Source organism: Ovis aries, chromosome 5, assembly GCF_016772045.2.
Source record: "Ovis aries strain OAR_USU_Benz2616 breed Rambouillet chromosome 5, ARS-UI_Ramb_v3.0, whole genome shotgun sequence".
Classification (NCBI taxonomy): Eukaryota; Metazoa; Chordata; class Mammalia; order Artiodactyla; family Bovidae; genus Ovis; species Ovis aries.
In genome coordinates, this window is record NC_056058.1 from 37,695,261 (window position 1) to 37,718,431 (window position 23,171).

A 23,171-nucleotide genomic window follows, 5' to 3' on the forward strand; every position below is an offset into this window, starting at 1 on the left:
CGCATGACACCTCGGCCGGGTGGTGAAGTTTGGTGCTTGGACGGCTTGGCCAGGCTGGACTTGGGCGGGAAGGGGGCGGAGCGAGAGCCCGGAAGTGAGGGCGGAGTCGGCCAGGAGTAGTCTCGCCCATTCCCCTCGGTTTTACTGTCGCAACAACCTGCCTCTTTGGGGTTCTGAAGAAGGGTTAAGCTGGCCCACTCTCTGGATTCGAGTCCTGGTGAGAAGCAATTCTGGAAGCACCAAGGCCTGTGTTCACCCGTTCCTGCGCTGAGAGCTCTGTAGCAGTACTAGAAGAAAGCTGCTTTGTTTATTGCTTACTTTTCTCGCTGTATCTCTAACGGAGGCAGGACCTTCCTTGGGTCTGAAAAGAGACTACTCATACAGTAAGCTCTCCTCCCCCTCCGACCCCCAGGACAACTGTTTTACACGTATTGCGCGGAGCCCTTGTCAAGTATTAGTGTTAGTACGCGCAAGTCTGGACCATGGTTACCGTTCCCTGAGCAGCACAGAAGTCTTGCAGTGGTTAGATGGCTAGAAAGTGATAAGGGCTGATCGCGAACCTTGCAGTCTGTGACACTAACCTGTGTTGCCACTATCTTAGGCAAACAGTCTCCTCTTGAACCTTTCCACACCTTGAAACATTAGACTTCCAGTTTCCAAAATTGCCCTGGTTGATTTTTTTCTAAATGTATTGGTCAGACCTGTTCTTGCCTTAAAACTGCATGCAAAAGGAGCTACTACTAATTTTTGTTCATATGTCGTCTACTTAATGACATGTTCTAAAATTTTGCCAGGGCTGTGGATGACTTTGCAACCTTTGTTTTTTTCCCCTTTTATTGAAAACTGGAACTTAGTCTGTAGTCTTCTGGAATATCTTCTTTGATACTGAGCTGCTAAAATCCTTTGAATTTTCACATGTGATGAGAGTACTAGGAGGCTCTTTTGTTATAATATTTGACCTTTGACCTTAGTTCTTGCCACAAGGCTACAAAAACCCTTGGCGTTTCCTGGGTGATAGGAATGTCATTTGTTCTAAGGAGCAACTTTGGGCTCCTAGACAGCTTCTGAATGGGAGCTGATCTTTGGAAAGATCAAGCCACGATTAGAAAGTTGGAATTTTTTAGCATCTCCCTCCTGCGCCTTTCTTTATGGGAAGGCTTCCCTGTGGCTCAGCTGGTAAAGAATCCACCTGCAATGCCGGAGACCTGGATTTGATCCCCTGGAGAAGGGAAAGGCTACCCACTCCAGTATTCTGGCATGGAGAATTCCATGGACTATGTAGTCCATGGGGTTACAAGGAGTCAGACGTTACTGAGCGACTTTGACTTCACTCTCATGCCACCCCCTACGCTTGCCATTGTATTGAGATTGAGAGAAGGGTTGAAAATGAAGCTAATGATAAATCATGCTGAGATGATGAAGCATCCTTTAAAATTCCAACAAAATGGGGTTCAGAGAGCTTCCAGGTTGGTGAACACATCCACACACTGGGAGGGTGCCACACCCTCAACTCAGGAAGACTGAAGCTCCTGTGCTTGGGACCTGCCCCCCCATGCCTTTCCCCCACCCCCATATTCCCCACCCCAGGCCTCTACCTCTGTATATCATCTGGCATTCATCTATATCCTTTAATAAACTAATAAACATAGGTAAGTGTTTCCCAGAGTTCTGTGAGTTGTTCTAGCAAATTACTGAATCCTCTGGGTACGAGGTCACAGGAACCTCCAGGTAGAACAGAAGTTAGGAGTAACTTGGTGACTTACTACTTGTAATTGGCATCTGAAGCAGAGGCAGTCTCATTATACTGGTCCGTAACCTGTGTTATCTGATGTTATTTCAGATTGTGTCAGAATTGAGTTAGATTGTAGGACAACCAGCTGGTATCCCAGAGGACTGCTTGGTGGGAGAAAACGCCCATGCATTTGGTGTCAGAGGTAAAGTATTCTGTATGAGTAGTAATGAAGACATGTAGGAAGAAGACTGGGTTTTTTTTAGTACATTCGTTAATCTGACTTGCTGTTAACATCAGACTGAATCCAGTAGGAACTGCTGCTAATTTTAGGCAATCATATGTCATCCATTTAATGACATGTTCTAGAATCTTGCCAAGATTATGGAAAGATTTACAGCCTCTGTTTCCCATCCCACCCCACCACCCTTTTGAAAATTGTAACCTAGGTTCCAGTTTCCTGGAATATCTTCTACCCACACAATTTCTCCAGAATATTAGCAGTGACCAAGTTGCCTATTTACAGTACTGGGAATGTAATAATTACTAAGTCAGGAGTCTTGAAATGATTTTTTTATTTGGAAAGATGTTGTAATATTAGAAACAGTCTTAAGAGGAAATTTATATTGCTGTCACCCTCACATAATACAGTTCTACAAATAACTTCCTGATACTTTCACAACCCCAAATTTACTCCACTCAGCTGGCTTTCTCATTGGAATTAATGGTAACGCCAACATCGTTTGTTCAGGCCATAATGCTGAGAGCCATCCTCATACTCCTCTCGTACATCCCGTGTCAGTCTGTCTGAAAATCCTCTTGGCTCTGTCTTCAAACCATGTCTCAGGTTCAATAGCTCAGTATTCTCACAGCCACCTTCATCCCACACCTGGACAACCCAGGTCCCTCTGTCCTTACTTCCCTCCTCCAGTAGCCTGGTCTTCACACAGCAGTCAGAGTGATCCTGGCATTTTTCTGTTTAAAACCCCACAGTGTATCCCCAGTTCAATTGGAATAAAAAGCCAGTCCTTTCAGTAGACTACAGAGCTCGATAGCAACTGGCCTAACAGGCTTTGCTCACTCTGTCTCAGCCACGCTACCTTCACTGCTATTCCTTGAGGAATATTTCTAGTGCAAAAGCTCTAGCTGTTCTCTCTGCTTATCAGTTCATCAGTCAGTTCAGTCGCTCAGTCATATCCGACTCTTTGCAACCCCACGGACTGCAGCATGCCAGGCTTCCCTATTCATCACCAACTCCCGGAGCTTGCTCAAACTCATGTCGATCAAGTCAGTGATGCCATCCAACCATTTCATCCTCTGTCAGCCACTTCTCCTCTTGCCTTTGAATTTTCCCAGCATCAGGGTCTTTTCCAATGAGTCAATTCTTTGAATCAGGTGGCCAAAGCATTGGAGCTTCAGCATCAGCCCTTCCAATGAATGTTCAGGTCTGATTTCCTTTAAGATTGACTGATTTGATCTCCCTGTAGTCCAAGGGACTTGCAAGAATCTTCTCTAACACCACAGTTCAAAAGCATGAATTCTTCAGCGCTCAGCTTTCTTTATGGTTCAATTCTCACATCCATGCATGACTACTGGAAAAATCATAGTTTTGACTAGACAGACCATTGTTGGCAAAGTAATGTCTCTGCTTTTTAATATGCTGTCTATGTTTGACATAGCTTTTCTTCCAAGGAGGAAGTGTCTTTTAATTTCATGGCTGCACTCACCATCTGCAGTGATTTTAGAGCCCAAGAAAATAAAGTCTATCACTGTTTTCCATTGTTTCCCCATCTATTTGCCGTGAAGTGATGGAACAGGATGCCATGATCTTTGTTTTTTTTAATGTTGAGTTTTAAGCCAGGTTTTTCACTCTCCTCTCACTTTCATCAAGAGATTCTTCAGTTCCTCTTCACTTTCTGCCGTAAGGGTGGTATCATCTGCATATCTGAGGTTATTGATATTTCTCCCGGCAATCTTGATTCCTGCTTGTGCTTCATCCAGCCCAGCATTTTGCATGATGTACTCTGCATGGAAGTTAAATAAGCAGGGTGACAATAGACAGCCTTGACATACTCCTTTCCCAATTTGGAACCAGTCTGTTGTTTCATGTCCAGTTCTAACTGTTGCTTCTTGACCTGCATACAGATTTCTCAGGAGGCAGGTAAGGTGGTCGGGTATTCCCATCTCTTGAAGAATTTTCCACAGTTTGTTGTGATCCACACAGTTAAAGGCTTTGGTGTAGTCAGTAAAGCAGAAGTAAATGTTATTCTGGAACTCTTGCTTTTTATATGAGCCAACAGATGTTGCAATTTGATCTCTCTGCTTATAAAGCTCGTATTCTGGATATTTTCATTACTCTCAAATATTTCCTCAAATGTCGCCTTCTCAGTGAGGCCTTACCTGACCAACCTATTTAAACCGTGGCCCTTACCACAGCATTGCCAGTATCCCTTTGTTGTTGTTCAGTCACTCAATCGTGTCTGACTCTTTGCAGCCCATCAACTGCAGCCTATCAGGCTTCCTTGTCCTTTACCATCTCCCGGAGCTTGCTCAAACTCATGTCCATTGAGTCAGTGATGCCATCCAACCATTGCATCCTTTGTCGTCCCCTTCTCCTCCTGCCTTCAATCTTTCCCAGCATCAGGGTCCTGTCTTGGCTCTTTCAATCAGGTGGCCAAAATATTGGAGCTTCAGCTTCAACATCAGTCCATCCAAATGAATATTCAGGATTGATTTCCTTTAGGATTGACTGGTTTGATCTCCTTGCAGTCCAAGGGATTCTTAAGAGTCTTCTTCAACACTACAGTTACTCTCCCTTACTCTGCTCCATTTTTTCAGTAGCACTTATCCACTCCTTCCATATTTATTATGCTTTACTACTTCCTGTCTGCCTCTGCCTGCTTGAATGTCAGTTCCCTGAGGGGAGGCATGTTTGGCTGTTCAGTTCCTTGCTATTTCCCAAGAGCCTGGAACAAGGATGTGCTCAGCACTTAGTAGGTGCTCAGCAAACATTGTGAAATGAATGAATGAATGAACTTGAACAATTATTTTCACAATGGAGTGTTGTTATTTAGGCCTTTCTTACCTGCAGATACATGAACATAGTGGTAAGCATACTATGCATATTTTGTATATGATATTTTTGTCATCATACCACACATACTATCATGTATCTAAATATTTTCAAAATTACAACCACTTTTTCTTTTTAAATGTACTTAAACTTTTTGCATGCTTGTTATTGTTTTTCAGACAATAGACTTGTTAAAAGGAAAAGTTAATTATTTCCCACCTCCACGTTACCTTATCCTGCTGAAAGGAACCACTTTCAAATTTAGTGGATATCTTTCCAAATAATTTCTCTGTACATACATACAAATATGTAACATGTACAGATTTCACAGTTCAAAGACAAGTATGTAACTTTGTTTTCTGTAACACAGGCCAGTTTCTGTTTTAGGCCTCATTCACTCTGATAGCAGAAAAACTAAGTGTAGTTAACTCAGAATAAATGTTCACACTTCATGATTTGCTTATGTATTAATGATCAGTTAATTCAGGCTTAATCTGCCTGCAATGTGGGAGACCTGGGTTTGATCCCTGGATTGGAAAGATCCCCTGGAGGAGGGCGTGGCAACCCACTCCAGTATTCTTGCCTGGAGAATCCCCATGGACAGAGGAGCTTGGCAGGCTATAGTCCATGGGGTTGCAAAGAATCAGACCCAACTAAGTGACTAAACACAGCACAGCATGGTTTAATTCTAGTGAACTTGTTCTTTTCTCCTTTCACTTTTATATAATTACCAAGTTTTTTAAAGTTATTATAAAAGTATATATTCATTACAGAAAAATTTTGTGTTGTTCAGCTGCTAACAACAGCTGTCAGACTCTTGGAGACCCTGTTAACTGCAGCACGCCAGGCTTCTCTGTCCTTCACTATCTCCCTGAATTTGCTCAAACTAATGTCCATTGAGTCAGTGATGCCATCTCCTCTGTTGCCCCCTTCTCTTGTCCTCAGTTTTTCCCAGCATCAACGTCTTCCCCAGTGAGTCAGCTCTTCGCATCTGCTGGTCAAAGTACTGGAGCTTCAGTTTCAGCATCAGTCCTTCAGTGAACAGTCACTGTTGATCTCCTTTAGGATGGACTAGTTTGATCTCCTTGCAGTCCAAGGGACTCTCAAGAGTCTTCTCCAACACCACAGTTCAAAAGCATCACTTCTCTGGCGTTCAACCATCCTTATGGTCCAACTCTCACATCCGTGCATGAGTCCTAGAAAAACCATAGTTTTGACTATAAGGATTTTTGTCGACCAAGCGATTCTCTGCTTTTTAATACACTGTCTAGGTTTGTTATAGCTATTTTTCCAAGGAGTAAGCATCTTAAAATAGTAAATCACAAATAAGCAAAATAAAAACCATAGGTAAAGCCAGCAGGCAGAAATAATTTGTTCTGTTCATATATATGCATATTGAGTTCATATTATAATTAGCTTTTATTGCTTTATGTATTGCAAACATTTTTTCATGTCAGAAAATATACTTCTATGGCATTTTTAATGACTGTGTGGTCTCCCATTGTATAAATATACCATAATTATTTTACCTGATTTTGTACATTTGGTTTGTTTCCAGCTTTTCATTTTTGTGGAATTATTTGTAGATGAATCTCTGTGCACATCCCTAATTATTTCCTCAGGATAAAACCCCTGGAACAGTTGTTAAAAGGTTGTGCTCAATGTTTAAGGCTTTTGGTGATGATGTCAGCAGACCTACCAAATGGTGTCACTGCTTTCACTCCAGCAGGCAGAAGGATCCTTTTTTTCACATTGTGCCAACACCATCTTAAGTCTTCCACATTACCTTGTTTTTCAATGTTTTCTTGAATATTTTCACAAGTAAATTTTTTCCAAAATATATTTTTCAGATGATAATTATTTGGGATTCATTTTAGAAACTAGATCCCCTTTTATAATTTAATGGACTCCTCATCTTATCAAGTATTCTTTGTATTGATTTTAGTCCAAAGCCCTATAGGTACAAAAGTCAGTTTGTATATTTGCTATTTGTGACATGTTCTTTTATTCTGGAATATATTTTAAAACTCTGACCCATAAGGAAATGGCCATATTCGTTTTCTCCTCTTATCTTATTTTACCTCTTAGCAACTTGGAACACACTGGACTATGCACCTCTTCTTCCAACACTATTCCCCTTTAATTCCCTTGCCACCACACTCTTCTGGGTGCCCTCCTCCCTCTCTGACTACTCCTCAACCTTCCTAACCAGCTTCTTCCTCTCCCTTTTATTCTGTACCCAACACATAATGCTGTTACCGAACTCAGGTCTGGATCCTAGTCCAAAAATCGTTACTCGAGAAAAAGTAAAGTTGCTTTTAATCAGAGTGCCGGCAATCTGAGGAGACGGTGAATTCAGTTTCCCTGCAAAGCTATCTCTGAAGATTCTGCTCGGCCATGATAGTTTGTAAAGGGAAAAAAGGAAATAATATCAGTTAATCATTGAAATGGGGGCACAGAGTTGTTGCAGTTCCCGATATAAAGAAAGCTGAGAGCCAAAGAATTGATGCTTTTGAACTGTGGTGTTAGAGAAGACTCTTGAGAGTCCCTTGGACTGCAAGGAGATCCAACCAGTCAGTCCTAAAGGAAATCAGTCCTGAATATTCACTGGAAAGACTGATGCTGAAGCTGAAACTCTAATACTTTGGCCACCTGATGCAAAGAACTGACTCAGTGGAAAAGACCTTGATGCTGGGAAAGATTGAAGGCAGGAGTAGAAGGGGATGAGAGGATGAGATCGTTGGATGACATCACCGACTCGATGGACATGGGTTTGAGCAAGCTTTGGGAGTTGGTGATGGACAGGAAAACCTGGCATGCTGCAGTCCGTGGGGTCACAAAGAGTTGGACACAACTGAACGACTGAACTGAACCGAACTGAATCCTGTTATCTTAAGATGTACATTATGGGAGTGGGTCTGGTAAGACCTTTACAACCTTGAGATATTCTTTTGATTTACTGTAATAACCAATTGAAAAAGTATATGGCTCCCTTGTTAAGACTAGCAACGGGAGGCTCTCTCCATTCCCACTTCTGATGTCTATGTCAGAAGCTTTTTCTGTCCCTTTTCCACTTTAATAAAACTCAGCTACACAAAAGCTCTTAAGTGATCAAGCCTGGTCCGTGGTCCCAAAGCTAAATCATCTCCTTCAGAGATCACAAATCCCATATTGTTCACCATAAGCTATCAATGTCAAGACAAAAGGAACCTCTCAGGAGAGTTCTTTCCTGCCAGAAGCTGCTTTCAACCCCAGTATGAGTCACTTGGCTTCCATTATCAACTCCACAAATAAGCCCCCAGGCCCCTTCTCCTCCATCGTCCAGGCCCATATATCCAGCTACATGCTTGGATATCTCAACTGGGTCCCCTCACAGACAACTCTAATGCAAGTGTCCAAAACTGACTCACAGTATTCCTCCCAGCTCCTCTCCCAGCATTCCCCTTCTCAGTGAGTAGCTCCATCATCCCATGAAATACTTCTGCCAGAATTCAAAGTCCTTCACAAGAGTTTCCACCTCTAATCAATCAACACATTCCTCAAGGTTCATCTCCCAATTACTTCATGCTGTGCTGCTCTCTGTCTCTTCCCAACCTGGGCCAGTCATTACAGCTTATACCCTAACCATAGGAACTGGGTAAAAAAGGACTCAAGCTTGGCCAGCCAGTTCCTTCCTGGAATTTACTGAACTAGGAGAAGGTTTCTGTCAGATAGCAAACCTCGAGCACAGATGAAAATAGTTTCAGCTTTTGTGTTTAAAGGACAAAAGTCTTGGAGGACACTTGCTCAAGATTTGTGGGCCTTTCTCAACCTTTTGACCTTCTGACATGAGTTGATGCTCAAACTATGTGCAATATATATAGAAAGTGCTCAGTAAATGTTGATTACTATTCTTAGGATTAATTCTGAAGTTTCAGTCTAGTACTTTTTGTTTGTTTCATTTGTTCTATTCCCATCTTAGGAATACCAGTTTTGTATATGTTGTGACTCATTCGAATACCTTCCACTTCCCTCATTTTTTGGTCTTTGTTTCTTTGCCATTTGTCATGTTTTTTGAATAGTTTTTTGTGCATGCATGCATGCTTGCTCAGTTGTGTCCAGCTCTTTGCAATCATGTGAACTGTAGCCCACCAGGCTCCTCTGTCCAAGGAATTTTCCAGGCGAGAATACTGGAGTGGGTTACCATTTCTTCCTGTAGGGAATCTTCCTGACCCAGGGTTTGAACCAGCATCTCCTGCATTGGCAAGCGATTCTTTACCACTGAGCTACCTGGGAAGGCCCTAGTTTTTTCAGTTATACTTAATTTATTTTTGATGTTTCTAATGTTCCTAGGCAAATATCAGGTTAATACAGTTAAGTTCCCCCAATTTTCCTTAAATTTAAAATAAAATTCTAACAATATATACTTGTTTTTTTTTAATCCTTCCAAAATGTGTGATTTAGTGGTTTTCAGTATACTTGATACAGTTACACAACCATCACCACTTATCCAAAACACTTTCATTACCCTTGTAAGAAACTGCATGTCCATTAGCAGTCACTCTCCTTTCCTGCCTCCCTCACCCCTATGAACCATTGATTTACTGTACATCCCTATCAGCCTGTTCTGAACATTTCATATGAATATCATCAGACATGTGTCTGCTGCTTAGCATAGTTTTTAAGATTTCATCCATGTTATAGTATGTCTTAGCACTTCATTCCTTTTTATGGCTGAATAACTTTTCACTGTATATAGGTTATTTATTCATTCATCAGTTGATAGGTATTAAGTTGTTTCCACTCTAGTATCTGTTTTTGCCAGTGTAATATAAGGAATGAATATAAGGAGACTGAACTGCAGCCTCCACATAAAAGCCTACAGAATCCTCAGATGAAGAAAGGTATTTGGGAGAAATTTGTGTTTTCTGGAGAACAGTGGATGTGGGCCAGTGCCCCCCTAGATTTGGGGAAATCCCAATTTTAAATGATCTGTTAACCCTGTTCTTGTTATACACATAATCATCACACCATGTATATTCTGTGTCAGATGGAGACAGTCCTGACCATGGGCACGTTCTGACTTTCTCCTGTCTTCTCACTCACTCTGTCCTTGGCCTGGTTGGTATTCATTCCTGAAATACCCTCCACCTGTATGTCTCTCTTCATGTGTGATTTCTTAATAATTATACCATTTTCTAAAATCTGTTCCCATTAGCACTTCCAGGAGGTGAGCATGAACTTTTCTAGAACACTGAAGACAGATAACCCCCACTCCCTTTTTTATGTCTCTTGTGGCTAAAAATAAATAACTAAAAATTGGGTGTGGGGGCCTGGAGTTACACTGCAAATATGGGACTAAAGAGGATGTGACTAGCCCAGACATCTCCGTAGCCAGTTTAATCATGGGGATGAAAGCTATTTAAGTACACTTAAAATCAGCATTGAAGGTGAGAGTCCGTTAGTGCTATATTGGGGATGGACACATGTGTTTGGAATTTCAGTTTAATCATGGGATGAAAGCTATTTAAGTACACTTAAAATCAGCACTGCCTTGCTTTGTTTCACAGTGAAGGATGCACTTACTATCATGTGTCTGGTCTTCCCTTATTTAATCCTAGTATTATTTTAATTATATTAATTTGGAGCATTTCTCCCCAACTAGATTATGAGCTGCTTACAAGAAGAGACCCTGCTTACCTCATAATACTCATATGTTTCTGAATTTGTTCAATGCAGTGAACATTTACCTGCCACCTCAGATTCTGGCTCCCCTGATTTCTGTGGACTTGGAATATTCGGTTTCCTTTTCCAAGGCTCAGGTCGTGAGATCTGTCCTTCATTCTTGGCAAGGCATTCATGAGGATCAAATGAAACCAAGGCTGTGGGAACCCTTTTAGAACTGAAAAGAGCTATGTAACTATCTGTGGCATTTAGAAGTTTCCAGATAGCAATCAGTATGCCAGGGTGCTAGTCGTTTTGAGCTTTCAGGGGAGGACCCCTTAATGCCCTTTCCATCTGAGAGCAGAGAAAGCCCTGAGCATCCCCTCCCTTAGGAAGCTGCTCCCATTTCTCACCTGGCCTTTCCCTTTTTCAGGACTCTCAGAGTGTGATCATGTCAGACAAATCCACTCTGCTTTTAAACACCTTTCTTTAACCATATTATAAGTTCTGATTGTCACTAGATCGGTTGGTTGGTTTTCAAATCTGTGAATTTGCCTTTAAACCAGCAGCATTCTTAAGTCAGTATTCCTTTAGACCAGCTCCATCAGAAAGGGTTGTCCAGTTACCTAATAAATATTTGAACCTTCAGATACTGATGCCAGGAAGCTGAGGTTTTCCTGTAGGGCCTCCACTAGTGGGGAGTGGTGCAGAGAGGGGAGGAGAGGGAGAAGGGCAGTCAAGAGAACAGTCTGAAATAGAAGTGTCTTTTGGCTTCAGGATGTATCAGGTCACAGGAGAGAGGAGACTGGTTATCAAGAAAGAACAAAAAACTTACAAGTAAAACACTGAGGACAATGCAGGAGTACAAGAAGTATGTAAAGTTTGGAATATTTCCTGAAGATAGGTTTTGAAGGGAATAGGAGAGAGGAACTTCAGGTTTAGGGGGCATATATCCTCTACTTGGAGTGGAACCAAGCTCAAATAGGAATATTTCTAATCTTTATCATCTAAACTGAGCCTGGTGCCAGGAGCTTGGATGCTGATTCTGATTGCAGTGACCAGGTTTCACACACCCCAATCAAACCCTTTAAAGCATCTCCTCATGTAGGAGCAGTTGAGAAGTACTTTGGGGAAAACAATTTATAATGAATACCTCCAACCCAAAACTATAACCTCATCATAATTCTTTTATCTCTTTTGAAATGGGTTTTAAACCAGAACAACTATTTCTAATTGTTAGAAATATTTTAAATAATTGTCAGTAATAATATTTAATAATCATGAAAAGAGAAACACATACGTTAGTCTTTTTGAAAGTAACAATTCTGATCTTTTGCTCAGTATGTGAGTTGCTGTTTTCCACCTTATTTTGTGACAAAGGTGTGGTACTCATGTTCCCCACCCCCATGCCCCCCAAAGCAATACTAGACTCCTCTAGAATAGTGGAAGAACAGAAGTTAAAGGCAACCCTACACTCCCAGCAAACACTCATCAGGTATCACCTGGAAACCGTTAAAGGCAAAACACAAAAATTTTAAGGGGCCGCTAGCTTCTTGGAGTTAATAATCCATTCTGCCTACTGCCTCCCAGTTATTTCACTGCTATATGACAGTCACCTCTGCATTGTATCCTGCACTGATTTCATTCCTGATAACTGTTAAAGGACTGACCTTTTCAGATGACTGGCACTTCTAAATAAATCAGATCCATTTGAGGTCATGTCTGGCGGAATATTAAGCTTGCATTCTCACATGCCTTCTTGAGTGGGCGAAAAACAATTGGAATTTCTGTACAGAACTGGGTGTGATGTATGAAATGGATCCTGTTCCGGGCTTTGTTAATACCTGAAAACCAGAGGCAGTTTGTTCCAAGGAAGAGATCACGGATGGTTGGTCTGAGGAGCACAGAGATTCCAGATTGATTTCCCCTCCCTCAGCTTGGGGTACCACATCTTCCTTATCCACCCACCAAAGTCCTCAGAAGTCTTCTATTACCAGCTCAAATGCCTCTTCCTCATTGGAACCTCAGTCACTGTCAGCACTGATCCGTCTTTGCCTGGGAATCCATTGTGGGACAGCTGCCCCTAGTGTTACTCCTTTCCTCATCTCCCAGCTTCACCACCCCCAGCAGTATCTTGAGAGACCCCAGTGGAGCACAGCTGCAGGATGCAGCAGATGTGAGCAGCCACAGAGGAAGTCTCAGTCTCAGTGGAAGCCTATATGGAAACCCAGGCAAGCTGTGGAATCGAAATTAAGAAAGGTAGGAAAAAAAGTAAAATGTTGAAGATTTAGCCTGATAAATTTTGAGCAAAAGAAGAAAGAAACATGATAGAGTGGATAAGGCAGAACTTTGGGCTCAAATCTGAGTGAAGTTTACAAAGTCCACTCAACCAGATCCCTAGAGAAGAGACAGAGCCAAGAAAATGTTAGAAACTTGGTTGTAGATTTTACAAGATTGAACCAAGAGGGCCAAGTCTGTAGGGTAATGGAAAATAGAATAGGCACTCCAAGAATAATACATTGTTTTCCCATTTCAAAAGTAAGGAAGCACAATCTGAAAAGTATGGGAAAGTGCAAGTTTAGGCCTATGTTGAGAGACGCCATGGCATCTCATAGTGTGCACACTCCAGATCCTCATGCCTTGAGTTCACCTGCCACCTCCGCCACAAAGTTCTGTGCCCATGGGCAATTCTTTAACCTCTCGACACCTAAGTTCCTGCACCTGCCAAATGGGAAATGATTAATGGCCACCTCATGGTATTCTTGTAAAGACTGGAGGAGTTGCCAGCAATGGTGCCTGGTACATAGTAAGTACTATGTTATTTTATTACACATGAAATTTGAAAGTTCTCCTTGGTGATTTATTTGGAATCAATAAACTTTAGGAATAACCTTATCAAATTTTTCATAAATGATGAAACACAATGTCATTATGTGACCTTTATAAGCCATTTGAATTGCATTTTATTATCTGCCAGTCTCTTTAGGTCATTTTTAAATGACTTCATGTATTTAAATCTTGTCTTCCAGTATGACTCTTGAATGCAGGAAGTTCTGTCTTAACCTTATGTGACACAATGTGAGGCGCATATATCAGAGCTTAATAATACCTGTTAGTTCCTTTAAAATGCAACATTTCAAATGTATCCCAATGACAGTCATTTACACATTAGCAATGATAAGTTTCTTTCCTTCTTTTTAAGTATTTATTTGGCTGCACTACGTGTTAGTTGTGGCACTCAGGATCTTCAGTCTTCCTTGTGGCATGAAAACTCAGCTGTGGCATGTAGGATCTAGTTCCCAGACCAGGGATCAAACCCAGGAAGCCTGCATTGGGAGCATGGAGTCTTGGCGAAGGCACTGGACCACCAGGGAAGTCCCAGCTTCGTTCTTTCTTTCTTGTTTAATGTCATCTTGGAAGACCCAGATGTCCCTGGTAGAAAGGTCTGGATAAGTAAGTGTTAACAAAGGGAGAGAAGACCCCAGAAGGAAATGTGGCTGGGGCAGCAGATCTTGCTGGGTCTCAATAGAGGAAATAAGATGTGTTTACTGAAAAGTTTTATGAAAGCAAACAGGAGGTATAACAAGGACCATGGCCCATACTTTTCAATTGCCCCCTCTGTCCAGCTACGGCAGGCTCCTTTTCATGTGTTTGTCCACAGATGTTGGGCCCCTGTCCTCAGGCTGCTCACAGCCCATTGAAGAAACAGGTCAGCAGCCTCGCAACACAACCCAGGCCATGGAAGAAGGCCTTGCAGGGCCCCAGAGCTCAGAACTTGACCTGAAGCTTTGACCAGGATGTGACATTTGTCCTTCCTATTAACCAAATGTAAGGGAACTGTTGGAACAGCAAGGACACAGGAAGGATCGAATCATGTCACTAAACCATCCATTTGTGAGCCATTTCAAATTTACCAATTTCCTGCTGGGGCAGTGGGAGAGGGAAAATGAGAAGAAAAACCAAGTCCAGTGGTCTTAATTCTGAGGGCCTACATGGGACAGAGAGTATGCTTTGATGGAAAGGCAAGACTTTTCTCTGGGATATCTAGAATTGGAGGCAAGGAGGGAGGTTGGGGATGTAGGCTCTGGAGGAGGGAAGTAGGAAGTGAGTTCTGTCCTCCCAGTGGGCTCTCCCTCAGCAGGCAGATCACTAGCACAGACTGGAGTGACTATTAGGAGAGGTGGGGATTCTGTTCAAAAGCTGGATGGGCTGGTGACTGTCCCTTTGCCACAGAGCTAGAGTGGTAGTGCAGCATGCATCCCAGAGGTCTGGCATGCCAAGCTCCAGGAGGACCCCAAGGTCAAGTGGACAGAGCAGGAACAGGGTTTGTGCCATCTTGCCAATCTACTGCCCTGTCTGAGAGGCTGCTCTCCAGATGAGGCCTATCAAGGGCCTGTGGGGTGTGTAGCCAGCAATTAAAACTGAGGGGAGCGGAAGGAGGCTGAGCCAGATGTTCCCCCTTCTTCTCAGCAACGATGCCCACATCCTGTCCAGCCTACATCCATCCATCAGATTTAGGACCTTCAAAGTAGAGACAGAGTGTACAGCCAGTTGAATTGCCAGATGAAACACAGGACACCCAATTAAATTTGAACTTCAGACAAACAAGGAATAATTGTTATTGCATGAGACATACACTAAAAAAAAGACTATTCTTTGTTTATCTGAAATTCAAATCTTACTGGCTGTCCTGATTTTTTAAAATTGTTTTGCTAAATCTGGTATTTCTAGTAACAGGACAACATGCTGAGTGAACCTCAACATTTTTGAGGATGGTATTAAAGTAGTGGGGTCTTGTCATGTCTGGGCAATTGTAGGAACTTCCAGAAGTGGTGCTGAGTTCTCCAGGCTCTGGGATTTGGTTACTGACTCCCAGGTGACAATTCCCTTTCCAAGCACTTGGCCCCTCTTCCCTCTGGGAGCTGTGAGAGAAAAGAAAAAAGAAATATACTATACAAGCTGATTTGATGGGCCAGCCAAAGCAACCAGCAATAACTCAGGGGTTTCAAACTGGGTCACAACTCCTGCAGGTTGTGAACCTAGGTCATGCCAGCATTTTGAGTAGGGGATAGGGTGGATTAGGGAAGGGGATCAGAGTGTATAGCCTGTATTTTTTTTTTTCAACTGCTCTCCCTTTTTAATCAATTTTACACAATGATATTGTACATGAGTAATCACAGTAAGAGGATGGGTTTCCTGTACACATACAAGATGTACAAGCTCATTCACTGAGGCTTTTAGAAGGTTTTATCAGTACAAAACTTGGTAATACAGGTGAAGCCCAAGAATACAGTAGACATGACAGAACACCAGCTCAGCAGAGGTGAATTCCTAAGGCGTTTGTCTCCTGCCCACACTGTCTGCCATGAACAAAGTGTAGGGGACTTTCTCTCTCGGGTATTTAACCTTTGATGAGCACAGGCCTGTGGGACTCGCAGCTTCCCAGTGACCCCACAGCTCAACCACACTAACCTTGACACAAGCAAAGGATATCTTCCTTTCTCCAAATATTCTCAAGAGTAATAAAACTATTCCTGGTCACTCTACTCCTTTGGGTGAACTACATTCTAAAATATATGATTATTAATCTGGCAACATTCTCACGCATCTTTGGCAAGGTATCTCAAATATCTCACCACTGTTCATCTACTCACTAAAAATTCTTTGAGCTGCATAAAGATTGTTTCTGATTTCCGCCCCCCAAAGTATGACAACTACATACAGAATAAATGTGCTAGAGTTAAAAGAACTAAACAGAGGGCAGACTTTTCCTTACAAAATAAAGCAGGAATGGAGATAAAAGAGAAAAGTCTAGTACATACATTAATGGAGGAAGCTGAGTCCACTAATGATTCTGTCACTTCTACACAATCCACTAACAGTTCTGAGCAAGTATGTTCCTACTTTCCTTTTTCACATCCAATCTCATCAGCCACAGGAACTGTTAAAAGTTCACAATGTTGACCTTCACTTGGCCCATGGAATTCCCATGATATGCAATGGGGAAACTATGCCCACCAGCCCACACAGTCAGCTACAGCTTCCCATGGCCAGAGCTAGACCTTGTTACTGCCTGGGACGGGTTTTAGTTCTCTCACTTACATACCTCAGGAACATAGAGATTGAAAGACTACATTAAACAAAGGCTTCCAGGACACATTAGGGAAAGAAAAACCCATGCATCACATCCACATCTATTTTCCATCCTTCGCAAAGCTTAACCCTCTTACAACGAAACAGGCTTTTGTAAGCAGGTTTTTAAAAAGATAAAGCAGGAGAAATCAGTAACTGGCTGAGATTCGACCTAAAGTAGAGAAAGAAAACAAAATGTTTGCTAGATTTTAAAAATGGTAATTTTACAAAGACAATCTTCAATCTGTAATTCTATTACTTAACTGTCTCTAGAAGCAGAATATTAATACAAGATGCAAACTGATTTTTTTCATTAGACAATTCCACAGAATTTCCATGAACATTTAACATTCATTATTTTAGTAAATTTTATGTAATAATCCGTGACTACTAAAGGTTTCCTATGTGTGATTTTATATGCACAATCCTTCATAAAAACTATGTACTGGGAGGAAGTGTGGTAAGAAACAGCCAAAGGACAGCTTTCCTCTTTCCTGAAAGTGAAATCAAATTACTGCCTATCTCACACCCACCAGTGCCTTGCACACAGTTCTTGTTTAGTTGCTGAGTCCTGTGTGACTCAGTGACCCAGTGGACTATAGCCCGCCAGGCTCCTCTGTCCATGGGATTTCCCTGGCAAGAATATTGGAGTGGGTTGCCATTTCCTTCTCTACTGCCTGTATTTTATCTCAAAAGAATCTTGTATCTCTGAGTCATTGTGTGTATACATGGCTAACAATATTTCTTACTGTGGTCAGGGTCCAAAATGTCCAAAGGGTCCAAAGACACTAATGATGATGTTGAAGCTTGCAGGGCATTATTGTGAAAACTACTGGATCAACAGCCAGGATGAGTTGGTTTCACACCCATGGGTTAGAGTAAGCTTTGCCTTGTTCTGGAAAAATCACCCTCCGGAACCATCTTATCTTTTCTTGGAATCTTCAGTCCCTGCATATAAATGGCCAGTGCTTAATTTAAATCATTTAAAGTCCCCAGGTTTGTTCATTTTGTTTACTATACTGTAATAACTTATTAAAAATGTACACTAAAGTTGAACATTGTTGCACCTGGTCTTAGGCATTAAATATAAGTTATAATGTGGGACTAAAGGCATTGTCCAAATGGCCATAGTGGGTTTTTTTAATTTATTTTTTTGAAGGATAATTGCTTTACAGAAAACCATAGTGGTTTTTAACATTTGTTTTATTTCTTCCTCTAAAGGAAAGGTTTTTCACTAAAAAATCCATGGAGATTACTTGGGATAATTCCCCAAAGCTACCCTAAATGGTTTTGACAGAGTCATAATTTCTCTCATACAAAGAATATATGATGCTTTTACTTAGAAAGAGGAAGGAGAAATATTTGCAGTTGTACTTTGAATTTTTAAAAATTCCTATAACAATTAGCTCTTGATTCAGAAATTATAAATAAAGCTATTTTATCATCAGTGTTACTGAAACATTTTGTCCTGTGATGTTTTAGTTTCTATTGTTCTTAGAGATTTAATTTTTATCTTGCACTCTTTGTCAGAAATAGCTTATAAATATTAAGTCTAAATAATTATTGTTCTGTACCAATTGCTCCAACCTCTGTTTCTTCAAATTTTGTGTTTATATATGAATGAAGTGGATTTGCCATGCCTTTTCAGTAGGGAGATACTGTTTGGCCATGGAATATACAGGCTTTGGAGGCAGATACACCAGGATATGAAACTAATTCTGACACACAGCATACTGTGACACACAACACACTATGATTTTGAAAGGCACATAATGCCTTAGAGCCTCAACATCCTTAAATGTAAGATGGGGGGAAAGTACCTAACTGGAAGAGCTATTGTGGAGTTTATAGGAAAGAATAAATATAAAGACTGGCATGGGAAAGATAATGCTATATATTCAGCAAAGTCCATTTCTGTTTCCTCTTTATGAACTTGACAGTACATTTTCAACCTCCCTTTAATTAGTCTGGGGCTATGTCACTGGGTTATGCTGTGGGCTGTTTCTAGGCCTGGCTACCTAACCTGGCTCCCATAGAGCACACGTTTTAGGTCGTGCGGCGAAAGACAAAGACTGCTCAACTCACATAAGACTGTGTAAGCAAGAAATCAACCTTTCTTTGATTCTTTCTTCCCTGGTAGCTCAGCTGGAAAGAATCTGCCTGCAATGCAGAAGACCCTAGTTCGATTCTTGGGTTGGGAAGATCCCCTGGAGAATGGATAGGCTACCCACTTCAGTATTCTTGGGGTTCCCTGGTAGCTCAGACAGTAAAGAATCTGCCTGCAATGAGGGAGACCTAGGTTCGATCCCTGGGTTGGGACGATCCCCTGGAGAAGGGAACAGGTACCTACTCCAGTATTCTAGCCTAGAGAATTCCAAATTCCATGGACTGTACAGTAAATGGGATCACAAAGAGTCAGATATGACCGAGTGAGTCTTTCAGTTTTTATTCTTTAAGGCCATTAAGATTTTGAAGTTTGTTACTACAGCATTGACTAGCCAACTCTGACCAGTGGGGATTCTCAGGTGGCACTAGTGGTAAAGAACCTGCACGCCAATGTAGGAGGATGTAAGAGACTCCCGACCCTGGGTCGGGAAGGTCTCCTAGAGGAGGACATGGCAACCCATTCCAGTATTCTTGCCTGGAGAATCCCATGGGTAGAGGAGCCTGGCAAACTACAATCCATAGGGTCACAAAGAGTCAGACATGATTGAAGCGATTTAGCATGCATGCAAACACTGTAACAAATGCATTTGAGATATTAAGTGTATTTTTCTTAAATGTAGGTAGATATAGATACTTGGACGTAGAAACTTAGATACAGATAGAAAACAGTAAATTTTAGCATTTAAGGTATCTATGAACCTTAAAGTATAGTATGAGTCCTTTGATATATATTGAGTAAAAAAGAAGACCGAGTATATACCGTGTCACATTTTGTGTAAGAAAGAAGGGGAAATCAAGATGTACATATGTATTTGCTTATTTTTGCTCCGCCCCGCCCCAAAAGAAAGTATAGGAAAAGAGAAACCAGAAACTGATAAAAATGATTACCTATAAGGGGTAGATTGGAACAGAGTGGAGATAATGTTCATGGGAATGAGACTTCTCAGACTAAATGTGTTTATACAGTGTTGATTTTTGAACCATAAAGTTTATGTATTCAGAAATAAGAGTAAATCATAAAAGGAAAATGCCCTAAAGTTGGACCTTAAAAGAAACACATGGCCCAACTCTAAATAAAATTGGTCATTCAACCAGCAATGAAAAAGAAGCTTATTTGCGATAAACTAAACACTCTTATGTGAAGAGTTGACTCATTGGCAAAGACTCTGATGCAGGGAGGGATTGGGGGCAGGAGGAGAAGGGAATGACAGAGGATGAGATGGCTGCATGGCATCACTGACTCGATGGACGTGAGTCTGAGTGAACTCTGGGAGTTGGTGATGGACAGGGAGGCCTGGCGTGCTGCGATTCATGGAGTCGTAAAGAGTTGGACACGACTGAGCGACTGAACTGAACTGAAACACTCTTATTCTGACTCCACATACATTTTATTGGGAACGAGGAATTTCCAATATAAGAGGGGAAAAATAAAGGAGAATTTAAGAAAAACACTGTTAAATATTAAATACCAGTAGCAATATGAACTCATATAATTCATATTCTACCTCCTTGCTCTCCATACATATACATATGAAATAGTTGTGTTCCTGAAAGATCCTAAAAATTATATTCTAGTGGCAATGAGCCTAGCTCATCCCCTTACTTTGCATTTCCCAATAAAATAACTGCCACAGGCAAGGATAATCAAATGGTACTACAATCACTACAGGGAAGGTAGTTGGGCAATAGGTTATTCCCACAGGGGTGGAGTACCACGCCACAGATCATTACTAATTTCAAAGGGAAAGTTGTTCCTTTGATACTCGATGCAATGTATGCCCACCCCTACATATGCATGTGGCCTTGCCTGTCCCTGGGGACCCACTTGCCCAGATTGCTGGGTAAAGTGGCCCAGTGACAGTTGTAAAGCTCCAGCCTCCACTTTGTTACCTCACCTCCTACAACAGATGTCCCTGCTTTGACATGGCTGTCGTTACACCTACCAGAGTCAAAGCTGCAGCAGCTCCCATGCCTAGGTCCAAAGCAGTGGGACCCATGGAGGCCCTGGTTTTTCCAGGAGCTGTCCAGAGGCACCTGGTAACACAGCCCAGAAGTACAAATGCATCAACATCCCATAGGAGTGTTGATTCCCCAGAGGAGTCCTCCAGGATGTGATGGTGTCACGCAGCAACTCCAAAGATGTCCCACATGACAAAGTGACAAGCAGGCCACTTGTGAAGTCATTGACAGCTCAGCAATAAATCACTTTCTATTTGGTTCCCTCCGTTTCTGCCTCAGTTCTTCCCCCCTCCCTTTTTTTGCTCCCATGCGATTGTACTCATCATAAAACACTAGCATGTAAACTTTGCCTCAGTCTTTGTTCCCAGGCAGGTGCTTCTCCACGGAGGTACGGCAGTCGCCATCTCCACCCAGTCACCATTAGGGTCACCAGTAGTGCAAAAACCCAACATACAGACCTCTTCATAGGATGAATGAAGATGAACCTTCATGAGGTGGAACTCTTCAGAATGCTCTGAAGCATTCTTGCAAACAACGTTTAACCCAAAACTAATCAAGCTTCCAGACCTAATTTCCATTTTAAGGGCAACATAGGCTTCTCTGGTGGCTCAGATGGTAAAGAGTCTGCCTGCAATGCGGGAGACTTGGGTTTGATCCCTGGGTTGGGAAGATCCCCTGGAGAAGGAAATGGCAACCCACTCCAGTATTCTTGCCTGGAAAATCCCATGGACAGAGGACCCTGGTAGGCTATGGTCCATGGGGTCTCAAAGAGTCGGACACAACTGAGCAACTTAACTTTCTTTCCTAGGCTTAAAAGTAAAAGTTAAAGAACACCATCAGGAAGAAAGCAGACAAATTAAGAATGTATAACTCTATAAGTCCCCTGGCCTGGACTCTTCAAAAGTCAATGTTATAAGTCAAAACCAAACAGAAGTTAAGACGGGGGAGATTTTCCAGGTTAACCTCCAGAAAGACTTCACAAACCTTGATTAGATCATGGGGGAAACTGCATAGAAATCTTCAGGGGACAATTTAAAAAATTTAAATGTGGCTTGGATATTAGTTGTGATTGTAGAATGATTGTTACTTTTCTTAGGTGTGATAGTGGCATTCTGTTTATATAGGTGATTGTCTTTATTCTTTAGAGATTTCATGCTGAAATATTTAAGGATCATGATGTCATATTGACAGCTTAGTTTCAAAATTTATGTATGTCAGTGTATGTGTGGTGGGGTCAGGGAAGAGAGAGCAAATGTAAAGTATTAACCATTCTGTTTAGAGGGAAGGCCTTCATGGTTCTTTCAACATAAAATGTTTTAAAATTTTCACAATAAAACTTAAAAGTTTTTTAAATTGTCAGAAAAAAATTAGGTAAAATTTAGGATACATTCATACTTGAAGAAATGTTTTAAACTGTTTTTTATTTTCCTCAATTGGTCTCCAAAAGGCAGTCAATACTTTATCAGGGGTTAATTCACTTACCTCAAAATGTATGTGAAAGTAGCTCAGTCATGTCCAACTCTTTGGACCCCATGGACTATAGAGTCCATGGAATTCTTCAGGCCAGAATACTGGAATGGGTAGCCTTTCCCTTCTCCAGGGGATCTTCCTAACCCAGAGATCAAACCCAGGTCTCCACATTGTGGGTGGATTCTTTACCAGATGAGCCAAAATAGGGAAGCCCAAGAATACTGGAGTGGGTAGCCTATTCCTTCTCCAGTAGATCTTCCCAACCCAGGAATCGACTGGGGTCTCCTGCATTTAAGGCAGATTCTTTACCAATTAAGCTATCAGGTAAGCCCTTCAGAATGTGTGTTCACTCCCAAATTGCTATGCTTTCAAAACTTATTTACCTCTAGCAGGTCTCCAGCAATTTCCCGAGTAGAAAAAATTTGATACCATTGCTGTACACCTAAATTCTTGTTGACAAAATAACCAGCAAGTAGCAAAGAGAGTCGCTTCCTTTGAAAATCTTTTTGGTGTGCAAACTGAGTATTCAGACACTGAGACACCAGGGAGAAAATGTTTTTTTAGAAGTAAATTTTGATTAATCTGATCGAGGCATCAGTTATCTTTCCCATGCTTTACAAATCTTGTATAGGATTCAGATAGGAATGGCTTCATTCTCTACAGCTGTATTGGCAACAGGTAGCACTAATTAACTTTTTAATATGATAATATACAGTTATTTCAGGCTTCTGTTACTAAAACTACTTCTTGACTCATGGGGAAAACTTTCCAAGCTTTTTGTTCTTGTTGTAATGTAACTATTTTAATTGATTTTCAGAGTTTTCTATTATTATCATTCCTCTAACCCACAGCTTGCACTTTATTCCCAAGATGCCTCCATTCCAAACACAGTTGCTACTCCCATACCCGCTTCTGCTCTCATCAAGGTGACTGGCTCCAGGTCAGCTGATCTTCAGTGCTTCCACCCAAGACAGTCCCAGGAAGCCATGCTAACTAAAC

The 23,171-nt window shown here is 41.5% G+C and overlaps 1 long non-coding RNA gene across 2 annotated transcripts; it reads left to right on the forward strand.

Moving 5' to 3' along the window:
• Positions 1-128: 128 nt before the first annotated feature.
• On the forward strand, positions 129-6,642 carry LOC105613357 (uncharacterized). Of its 2 annotated transcripts, XR_001040457.4 has the most exons (3): positions 129-383; positions 1,841-1,934; positions 5,748-6,642. It is a non-coding gene; the product is annotated as an uncharacterized LOC105613357 (long non-coding RNA). The 2 variants fall into 2 exon arrangements; XR_009600683.1 differs by having other exon boundaries at positions 1,841-6,642.
• The last annotated feature ends 16,529 nt before the right edge of the window (positions 6,643-23,171 follow it).